At 49.8% G+C, this 11622-nt stretch overlaps 1 pseudogene; it reads right to left on the reverse strand.

Annotated features, from left to right (window-relative positions):
* Nucleotides 1-9812: 9812 nt before the first annotated feature.
* On the reverse strand, nucleotides 9813-9941 carry LOC121017864 (uncharacterized; annotated as a pseudogene).
* Between the last annotated feature and the right edge of the window lie 1681 nt (nucleotides 9942-11622).

The raw sequence follows: 11622 nt of genomic DNA on the forward strand, positions 1-11622 counted from the left end.
TTTTTAACGTTTATTTATTTTTGAGACAGAGAGAGACACAGCATGAATGGGGGAGGGGCAGAGAGAGAGGGAGACACAGAATTGGAAGCAGGCTCCAGGCTCTCAGCCATCAGCCCATAGCCCGACGCGGGGCTCGAACTCGCGGACCGCGAGATCGTGACCTGAGCTGAAGTCGGACGCTCAACCGACTGAGCCACCCAGGCGCCCCTGCAATAACTATTTTAAACTCGGCCTCTGATTCCTGTTCCCTCCCACTCAGCCAGGGACCTTGCCTCCCACTTCACAGAGGTGGTAGAACCTTCAACCAGAAACGCCCAGTGCCCCTCCCCCAAACACACAGACTGCCTTCACCTGCCCCGCCCTCCGCTATATCTGCTCTGCTGAGTCTGCACCCCACCCAGGACTGCTCCCCACCCAGCCTTCTCCCCACCACTTTCCCTGTGTCCACAAGATCCTCCCCAAAACAAAACCCATAAAGCCCTCCCTGGGCCCCTCACCCCTTCTAGCTAACACCAGCTTTCTGTCTTCCTTTTGCAGCCAAACTCCCCAAAAGATCTAAACTTAACTTCCTCCCAGGGGCGCCTGGGTGGCTTAGTCGGTTAAGCCTCCGACTTCGGCTCAGGTCATGATCTCACAGCTCGTGAGTTCGAGCCCCGTGTCGGGCTCTGTGCTGCCAGCTAGGAGCCTGGAGCGTGTTTTGGATTCTGGGTCTCTCTACCCCTCCTCCACTCATGCCATGTGTCTCTGTCTCTTTCTCAAAATAAATAAACAAACATTAAACTTACTCCCTCCTATCTCCCACTCTCTGAAGAGTCCCACTTTCTCAGCATCACTAGAGTCGGGGGCATCTCAGTCCCTTCTCACCTGTCCTCTTGGCCAGAGAGATGCCAGAAGGTTCTCTTTGCCCAGCTGGCAAAGTCGCCCCCGCCTCCTTAGAGCTACTCTTCTGCATCTCCTTTGGAGGCTCTCTTCTTGCACCGGGCTGGGCACCGTCTTCGATATCCTCACACACCCCACCCCTGCCCCATGACACCGGTTACGGTCAATTCCCATGACTCGTGGTCCTTATGTTCGATACAGAAACTGCACACTGAATTAGCAGATACCAAACCCCTGCTCTCAGGGAAAATACAAGGTGAGCTTCCTTCCAGCCTCGGATCACATTTTCACCAACCGATCAATACATAACCTCATTGTGTGTGGGTTTCTGTTTAAAGACACCGTGTTTCATGTCTGTTGTTGGCTCATTAACAGTGAACTTGGGACCCACCGCACTGTATCTCCTGCCTGAATGAAGATTATCTAACCAACACACGTAGTTTCTCCATACTGTGCCCCACAGGTTTCTTGCACTTGGGAACACCTTGGCACTGTATGCGTGGGGCCATCTGAAAGAGCCTAGTCACCAACAAAAAAGCACAGAAATGCAAAAAACGGTGGCATGACACAGACCTTGAGAGGGACCTTATGAACAGCGCCAGCTGCAGCGAAAAGACAGAGCCCCCTTGTTCCATCTGTCCGAATGAGGACATCGGGAGACTTCAATTTTTCACCCTCTTGGGACGTCTGTGAACGACTGCAAGACGCTGTGAGGGTTGGGGGCGGGGAGGGGGTGACAGATCAAAGTAGCAAGCAGGCAAACTCACAAGTAGGGACTCCCTGAATCACGAGCACGGACTAGACACCCAGAAGCTGATAGTCACGGGCTGAGCGTCTTCCTTCTCGGACCTGGCTGTGCCCTGCACAGCTGGTGTGGCACATCTCGATGGAATTACACATTTAACTGTCCAAATTGTCCCCTTGAGCTTGTCCCCATTAAACTGGGTCTGGTTCCAGTTCTGTCCCCTCCTTAGGAATGGAGCCACCATCCAGCCTGTCACCAAGAGTCATGGCCGACGCCGGCCCCCCCCCCCCCCCCCCCAACACCTCGGAGTCCATCCATCCTAGGCCTTGGTGAGTTTATATCCCTCCTCTCCACCACCACTGCCCAGCCAGGTGAACTGACCTGGTTCAAGTGTGGATTAACCGACCTGGTTAAGTGTCTGACTCTTGGTTTCAGCTCAGGTCATGATCTCACGGTTCGTGAGACTGAGTCCCACGTCGGGCTCTGTGCTGACGGTGTGGAGCCTGCTTGGGATTCTCTCTCTCTCCCTCTCTCTCTCTCTGCCCCTCCCCTGCTCTCTTGTGTGTGTGTGATCTCTTTCTCTCTCTCAAAATAAATAAATAAATAAACTTAAAAATAAATAAATAAAATATTTTTTAAAACCTCTGTTTTTTTTCATATGGAAGTTTATAGTTTCTTTTTTCTAATTTTTTTTATTGTTTATTTTTTTTTTTTTAATTTTTTTTTTCAACGTTTATTTATTTTTGGGACAGAGAGAGACAGAGCATGAACGGGGGAGGGGCAGAGAGAGAGGGAGACACAGAATCGGAAACAGGCTCCAGGCTCTGAGCCATCAGCCCAGAGCCCGACGCGGGGCTCGAACTCACGGACCACGAGATCGTGACCTGGCTGAAGTCGGATGCTTAACCGACTGCGCCACCCAGGCGCCCCTATTGTTTATTTTTTTTGAGAGAGAGAGAGCGAGAGTGAGCCAGCAAGCAGGGGAGAGGCAGAGAATGAGGGAGACACAGAATCTGAAGCAGGCTCCAGGCTCTGAGTGCTCAGGACAGAGTCCAACTCGGGGCTCGAACTCACAGACCACAAGATCATGACCTGACCTATAGTCAGCCGCCCAATCAACTGAGCCTCCCAGGTGCCCCATGGAAGTTTGTAGTTTCACACAAACACACCTATTTTTACTTTACATGTATCTATAATATATGTGTGTGTGTGTGTGTGTGTGTGTGTGTGTGTGTGTGTGCTGTCTTCTCTTCTAAGGACACCAGCACTGGATTAGAGCCCACCCTGCTCCAATATGACCTCATCTTAAACTTACATGTTAATTACATCTGCAAAGACCCTACTTCCAAATGTCACACGAACAGGTACGGAGGGTGGGCGCTAGGACATTAGCATATCTTTTGGGGGAATACGGTTCAACCCCCAACCCAATAAAAAGCATCCATCTCCATTAAGAGGTTCCCCATTGGGGTGCCTGGGAGGCTCAGTCGGTTGAGCGTCCGACTCTTGATTTCCGCTCAGGTCGTGATCTCACGGGTCATGAGTTCAAGCCCCGCATGGAGCTCTGTGCTGACAGTGCGGAGCCTGCTTGGGATTCCCTCTCTCTCCCTCTGTCGGTTCCTCTGTGCTTGTGGTTTCTCTCTCTCTCTCTCTCTCTCTCTCTCTCTCTCAAAATAAATAAATAAATAAACTCATAAAGAAGGTTTTCAGAGAGAGGTTCACATTTTACTCTGCGCCCCTTGTCTTGGGTGCTGTTTGTGAGCCACGCCCTGAATAAAGCAGAGTGTGGTATCTGTCCATCCTTAGTCTGTTCATGGACAGCAGCCTAGTTTGGGGGTGTGATGTGTGGCTTCTGCATCCGTTTGACCATCCCCAGTGGACTCAGAGCTGGATCACCTGGCTGAAAGACCCCACTCTTTCGCTCTTCCCAGAGACCCCCTGGCTGTTTCCAGCCACCCTCAAGACGCCCTCTCTGATTCTGAGGACTGATTAGGCTCAGCTAATCAAAGTGCCAAGCCACCTTTGACAAGGGATTTATTTTTTAATTTATTTTTACTTAACAAATACACATGCATAGTGTTTTGTGTGACTCAAATGCTAGTCTGAGAGTTTTAAAAATGTTAATTCGTTACATGTCTATTTTTATCTCAATAAAAAATAAATGACATTTCAAAAAGAGATGTCAGCTCATTGAATCCTTCAGCCTCATGAAGTGGGAACTGCTGTTATCTAGCTTTTTCAGATGGGGAAAGTGGGGCACAGAGAAGTCAAGGAACTGGCCCATAGACACACAGCGAGGGAGCGATGGAGCTGGATTGGAACCCAGCCAGTTGGGCTCCACAGTTGGCACTCTTTGTCCCCACCTTATGAGGTGACTGAGGCTTCATCATCTCTACCCTTTCTCTCTCAGCCCAGGTCTAATCGACCTGCTCATCCTGCTGGCTCCGCCTTCAAGGAAAATTCTTTTTTTTTTTTTTTTTAAAGTAGGCTCCATGCCCAAGGTGGGGCTTGAACTCACAACCCAGAGACCAAGAGTCGTGTGCTCTACCAACTAAGCCAGCCGGGCACAAGCCCCACCTTCACAACTCATCCTGCACCTGACCCTTCTCACTCTCCCCCATCCCTGCACCCCATTGCGGGTCTCTGTCCCCTCCCTCCTGGAGGACAGCAATCACTTTTTTCATTTTTAAAGTTTATTTATTTATTTTGAGAGAGAGAGAGAGAGAGAGAGAGAGAGAGAGAGAATCCCACACAGGCTCTGCACTGACAGCACAGAGCCTGACGCAGGGCTCGAACTCGTGGACTGTGAGATCGTGACCTGAGGGGAAACCCAGAGGGGCACACTTAACCGCTTACCCGACTGAGCCAACAGGCAGCAGTCACGTCCTTACCGGTCTCCCTGCTTCCACCCCTCCCCTGCCTCTGTCTTCCCCAGGCTCTGTCACACAGCAGCTCACATGGCAGCCAGATGTCCTTTTAAAAATGGAAGTCTTGGAATAACGTTCTGATTCATGCCACACTGTGGGAGAGCCTCGGAAACATTCTGCCAAGTGAGAGAAGGCAGACACAGAAAGAGAAACAGTGTATGATTTCCCTTCCCTGTGCAATCTCGAGAATAGATGAATTTGCAGACGGCGGTAGAATAGGGGCTCCCAGGGGCCGCGGTAGAATAGGGGCTCCCAGGGGCCGTGTTGGGCACAGCAATAGGGGAGTTGTTGCTGAATGGGTGCAGGGTTTCTGTTCGGGGGGATGAAAAGCTTTGGGACATGGATAGTGGTGACGGGTGTACGATATCGAGAATGCAACAAATGTCCCTGATCGGTGTGCACATGAATATGATTAACGGGGCAGATTTTATGTCGTGTCTGTTTTGCCACACTTGTGAAAATTAATAATGTACTAAGGGCGCCGGGGTGGCTCAGTCAGTTAGTTAAGCGTCTGACTTCGGCTCAGGTCCTGATCTCGCGTCTTGAGTTTGAGCCCCGAGTCGGGCTCTGCGCTGACAGCTCGGAGCCCGGAGCCTGCTTCGGATTCTGTGTCTCCCTGTCTCTCTGCCCCTCCCCCACTCGCGCTCTGTTTCTCAAAAATGAATAAACGTTAAAAAATTTTTTGAAAATTAATAACGTACCAAATAAATAGCATGCCAACACCTTTAAAATTATACATTTTAAATAAGTGAATTGCATGGTCATGAATTATACCTCAGTAAAGCTGTTTTTTTGCATAAATGGGTTACCTTATCTGGGATCAGTGCCCTCCTGGGATGAAATCCTAGACTTGACCAGGCCCTTGGTGATTTGCTGCCCCCAGTGCCCTTCTCAATGTCTCCCCATTCTTCACTTGCTCCTCAAATCACTTGGGCCACTTAGCTGTTCCTCTAGGGTACCAAGGACACCTCTACAAAAGCAGGGCCTTTGCACGTGCTCTACCCCCTGCATGGAACTCTTCCCTCAAGTATCTGCACTGTCCACTCCTACTTCCTTCATCTCCCTCCCCAAATGTCATTTAAGGCACCTTCCTTAACCAGTAAAATAGCAGACACACAACCCCGTCACTATCTGCTTTTTATCTTGCTTTATTTTCTTCTCAGCACATTTCACCATCTGAATATTAAAAACGTTAAAAAAAAAAAACCCCAAATCCTCTGTCTCCTCCAACTGGGAGCTTAATGCTGTGAGAGGAGGGAGTTTGTTTTAGCTCTCAGCCCCTCAAAGAATGCCTGGTCGCCATAGGTGCTTAAGTAAGATTTGTTGAGACAATAAAGAGCTGCAAAGCATTTCAGCTTGTGGGTGCTACATAATGTCTTTTGCTATTATCAACAATGTTGCGACAAATACCCTTGTATCCAGGTCTTGGGTACTGGGTAGAGTTCTCCCGTGGGACAAATTTCTCACCAATGGAACTGATGCCTCAAAGGCATGTGCATGTTTTGGCTTCCTAGATATTCCCAGATTGCCTTCCGAAGGGGGCATCAACCATCCCATGGCTGACCACCCCGCTGAGACAGAGAAACTGGAGGGATTTCACGGAGGACTGCCTTTTTTCCTTCTTCCCCTGCTTCGGATTCTCGCCGTGACGGGCACCCACACGTGGATGTGTGCTACAGACAATGTGTCTTCCTTGTAAAGGTCAAGGAGTTAATGATTTCTTTGGAGTTTTCCAGCACAATGTATAACATCTGAGGGGTGACTGGGCAAGGTCCTCATGTACCTTTTCCCAGAGCACTGACTCACCAAGACTCCTGACTCCAGGGCATAAGTGGCTTATAGAGGACACCTCAACACTCATTTTTGTTTTGACCAGTTCCTGGATGCCTGAGAAGACACACACACTGGACCACAGTCCTCAATAAAAACCCCAGACCCCAAGCAAAGGCAAGACTCTGTCTCTTTTCCTTTCTGAGTCTTCCAGATGCTCTGTCTATTTCTGCGCTCTCTCTACGCCTTCCATAAACTCTGCTCTCACTCTCTCTCTGCTTATGTTTTGAGTTCTATCCTGCACGAAGCCAACAACACCCTATTGGCTGGTCCCGCAGGACCCCCACTGGCCACCCTCCATCACCACCAACCACTGTAGACTTTCCTACGGCCTAAGCAATGATGTGCCATCTTTTATCTTTGCTAACCTGAGAGGTGGGAAGTATTTTTTTTTCCTTCTAGTTTTAACCTGTATTTCTCACTCTGAGTGAGGTTGATCACTCTGAGTTGCTTTGCTCTTGCTTCCAGGAACAAGGTCTAAGCCCTTGGAATGTCCTGTCTTAGAAGAGTGTGTTTCTTTACCTGGGGGCCTCAGACCATGCCAGAAAGTGTAACAATGTGATTTAGACTTGGCCACACAGTGTCAGTTCAGCCTCTGGAGGGGCTGGAGACTGCCCGTCAACCACCTGGGGAGTCTATCATGTCCGTGTGTTGGAGCCCCAATAAAGTCCCCGGACACCAAAGCCTGGAGGGGCTTCTTTGGTGGGCAGTACTCCGTGTATGTTGCCACATGTCGTTGCTGGGAGATGTTAGCACTCTCCTTGACTCCACTGGGAGGGGACAGCTGGAATTAATTCTCTTGGACCTTGCCCCAGGAGCCTCTGCCCTTGGCTGACCTTAATATGTATCCTTTTGCTGTCATAAACCATAATCATGAGTGTCATGGCTTTGCTGAGTTCTCTGAGTCATTCTGGCAAATCATTGAACTTGAGGTTAGTCTTAAGGTGCCCCAAACTTGAATTTATCCTTGCAAAAGTTTGGTGGCCCATATAGGCACCTGTGTCTGTTCCCCTCTGCCTGCCTTTTGGGGCCTTCTATTGGTTCCAGTCCTGTGTCAACCATAGCAATTTGAGCTCCTGCTCTGTCTCATGGGGTTCTTGGAGACCCTCTGGGGTGTGGCCAGGGACCACCTTCCCAAGCTGGTTTGAGACTTAAAATCTCGATGCACTGAAGTGCTCAGCTGGCCAGGCCACTCCTTAAAGCTGTGGATGACTGAAAACGGGCCACACGTCCAAAAGGAGAACGGCAAAATCAATTATGGTACATCTACCAGATGGGATGTTACGCAGCTCTTAAAAATAACAACCACGAGGACCGCAGCAATATATTTTTAAAAAAGTGCCCACAACACTTAAAGTAAAACAAGCAGAATCCAAAGCTCTATCTGTGCCGACCGGAACCTATAAACATGCGCCTGCAGGTGAACAGAAACCGGAGGGAACGTAGAACAGAGCAGAGGGTGGTGTGGAGGATTTCCCCCTTGTTTTGTCCTTTGGTGGTGGTGGTGCAATTGATCGGATGGAGAGAGAGAATGAGTTCAGAGCCCCCCAAGGAGGGAGAGGCTGTGGACCTCACGCCTCTGCCCTGAAGGGCTGCCAGGGAGGGGGCTTGGTGGCTTCTGCAACATTCTGCACTCGGCAGGGGGGCCGGGGGGCGGGTGGGGAGGGCTGGGCACCTTGCAGGGAGCAGGTTATGCCGATGTGCTTCCTGGTCCACCCAAGTTCACGGCTGCCATCTGGACCTGTGTTTCCCTCGGCGTGATACATGCCCCACCTAATTTCAATACAAGTGGGGTGTGTGTGTGTGTGTGTGTGTGAGATGGTGATTTTCTACCATGGTAAAATACACCCAGCATAAAATTTCCCATTTTCGCCATTTATTAAGAGTACAGTTCAGTGGCATTAAGTATGTTCACATTGTCAGGCGACCATCACCACTGTCCATCCAGCAGAACCTTTCCATCTTTCCAAACTCTGTCCCCACCAAACAACCCTCCAACCCCTTTCCTCCAGGCCCTGGCACTCGCCATCCTACTTTCTGTCTCTGTGGATCTGACTCCTCTGGGAACCTCATCTACGGGGAATCATACAATATTTGCCCTTCTCAAAAATTTTTTTACTGTTTATTTTCGAGGGGGAGGGGAGGAGCAGAGAGGGCGGGAGACCCAGAATCCAAGCAGGCTCCGGGCTCTGAGCTTGAAAGGGCAGGCCTACGCCGGCCAACTCCATCCTGTTCCGTGTCCTTCACCTTGACCACGCCTCCTCCCCTTGAGTAACCCCCCCCCTCACCTGCCTAACAGGACTCAGACCCTTCCCCAGCCAATCGGCTCAGGCCACAGCCATTACCTCACCAACTGCCCCTAGGCCCCAATAAAACCTTTGTCCTTTTGAAACTCGCTCTCTCTCCCCGGTATCTCACCGCTGCGTCGGGGCAGGTAGGGGATTGACTTCGAGCTAGCTCGAATAAAGGCTCTTTTGCTTTTACGTCGGACTCGGCTCCCTGGCGGTCTTTGGGGATCACGAATTCTGGGCGTAACAAGCTGTCAGCACAGAGCCCGACGCGGGGCTCGAACCTGTGAACTGTGAGATCATGGCCTGAGCCGAAGTCAGACGCTTAACCGACTGAGCCACCCAGGCGCCCCTGATTGCCCTTTTGTAACTGACTTATGGCACTCGGCACACCGCCCTCAAGGTACATCCGTGCTGTAACGTGTCAGAATTTTCCTCCTTTTTAAGGCAGAATAACATTCCACTGTGTGGGTATACTGCATTTTGGGTATGCGATCATTTGTGATGGATGTTTGAGTTGTTTCCACCTTTTGGCTCTTGTAAATAATGCTGCTGGGAACATGGGTATACAAATATCTGTTTCAGTCCCTGCTTTCGACTCTTTTGGGTACCTACCCAGAGTGGAATCGCCAAGACAAGTGGGTTTGGTTTTTTATATACATAGTTAGGTATTCACTTAATGCGTTGATTTGGTTACACAATAGAGGTCTGTGAGCAACGACCACGTGCCCGATAGTACTTCTAAGCCCTGGGGATACAGATCAGTGAACAAAACCAAAAACCTGCCCTCACGGAATGTACATTCTAAAGAGGAGAGACAGACAATAGACAAACGAGCGTAAGTAAAATACACAGAATGTGAGAAGGTGATAAGAACGAACAGAAATGAGAACAAGAAAGGCAGGGTGGACGTTTGGGAAATGTTGCTAAAAAATACTAAAATACAGGGGCGCCTGGGTGGCTCCGTCCGTTGAGCATCCGGCTTTGGCTCAGGTCATGATATTGCAGTTCACAAGTTTGCGCCCCACATCGGGCTCTGTGCTGACAGCTCAGAGCCAGGAACCTGCTTCGGATTCTGTGTCTCCCTCTCTCTCTGCTCCTTCCCCCGCTCGTACTCTGTCTCTGTCTCTCTCTCTCAAAAATAAACATTAAAAAAAAAACTAAAATACAAAGCTTTTTTCTTCCTTCCATGGTCTCTCTCTTGACCATAGAGACCATGGTGTTTTTCATTTGCTACTTCACTTGATCTTAGCCAAAAGGCCGAGAAGCGATTTTCATTTGCTACTTAACATCTTTCTAAGTAAAACTCAAAAATCTACCTCCAGCTCACGGATGAGTAAGGATTGAAAGGAAAAGGACTTGAGGTTGCCTGATCTTTCTCTTTCCTTCGATGCCATCATTTGCAAGACAGGTGGGTGGCTAACATGGGAAGTCACACAGGAAGGAACAGGTGATAGGGTTCCTTGGTGGTTCATGATTCTTAAACCACCATTGCCCACCTTCTGCATGTGAAGCAAGCTCCGATGTGAATAGAAAGCGTGGCCTCTCTGGACTGTCAGGATCCCCACTTATTAAGTATTTTGTGTCACATGCTTATCATGCCCTAGCTTTGGATCCCAAGGAACTGCCCTGCACTGTGGGTCTGTTGGAGCACCAGGTCTTAAGCAAACTGGTGTCAAACAACCACAGGCGCACTTGTTTCTGGAACCTCTTTTGTTCACGGGCATGCTTCAAAGCCCCATGAAACTTCACTCAACAAACACAAGTTCAAAGATAAAATTATAAAGAGTTTCAAAATGGGGGCACCTGGGTGGCTCAGTTGGCTGAGCATCCAACTTCGGCTCAGGTCGTGATCTCGTGGTTCGGGAGTTTGAGCCCCACATCAGGCTCAAAGCTGTCAGCACAGAGCCCATTCAGATCCTCTGTTCCACCCCACTCCCGCCTCTCTGCCCCTCCCCCACTCGCATGCACACGGGTTCTCTCTCAAAAATAAATAAAACATTAAAAAAAAAAACCAAGGAGTTTCAAAATGGTGAGAACGGAGTATTAAACCAAACATGGGACTCCTCTGAGCGTGGGGCCAACTGCACAGGCTGTTGTTGGTTCACAACCCTCCTGGGAGCTCCCCTGGTGTGATGTGAAGTCAGCCCCTATACTTGGAAGCAGAGAGAGACCAAAGGAAGAGGCAGGCTACTCCAAGGAGGTAGGGGGCAGTTGCTTTTTGTTTTATTTTCTTTTATTAAGTTTTATTTATTTTTGAGAGACAGAGACAGAGCATAAGCAAGGGAGGAACAGAGAGAGGGAGACACAGAATCCGAAGAAGGCTCCAGGCTCAGAGCTGTCAGCACAGAACCCGATGCGAGGCTCAAACCCACGAACTGTGAGATCACGACCTGAGCCAAAGTCAGAGGCTTAACCGACTGAGCCACCCAGGCGCCCCTAGGTGACAGTTTTAATAAGCAAAGGGAACCCACGTACGAGGTTGTCTTGGGTAGCACGTGTCCCTAGGCTGCCTGACAAGTCTTAGAGGTTTATAAAGAAGCCTTAACTGTGTTCAGTCGTGTATACCGTGCAGGTGTTCTCAACCCCACATCACTGTCTCAAGACTATGACCTCAGAGCAGCTTCTGAGAACAGGAAAGGCAAGTGGAACCCACATTCCAAGGACAGGGCAGGGGGTGAGGGGCCTCTGAGTACCCTGGTCCAGCCCATGGGTCACTCAGCAGGCACATTTTTTTTCAATGACATTCCTCGACAGTCACTCACCCACGAAGCCACCCCTGGTCTGTAGACTTGGCCTGGAGTAGGCAGCTTCAGAATGCAGCGAGGAAGGAGACGGTTTGGGAGGGAGAGGACACACAGGTGACAAGGGCTGTGGTCAAGGGCATTTATTCTGATGGCACTATGAACACTTACAGAAAACCGATAGCCCCCGGGGTGGGAGCCGATCCTGC

This window comes from Herpailurus yagouaroundi, unplaced genomic scaffold (genome assembly GCF_014898765.1).
Source record: "Herpailurus yagouaroundi ecotype Mexico unplaced genomic scaffold, PumYag 216, whole genome shotgun sequence".
Taxonomy (NCBI): Eukaryota; Metazoa; Chordata; class Mammalia; order Carnivora; family Felidae; genus Herpailurus; species Herpailurus yagouaroundi.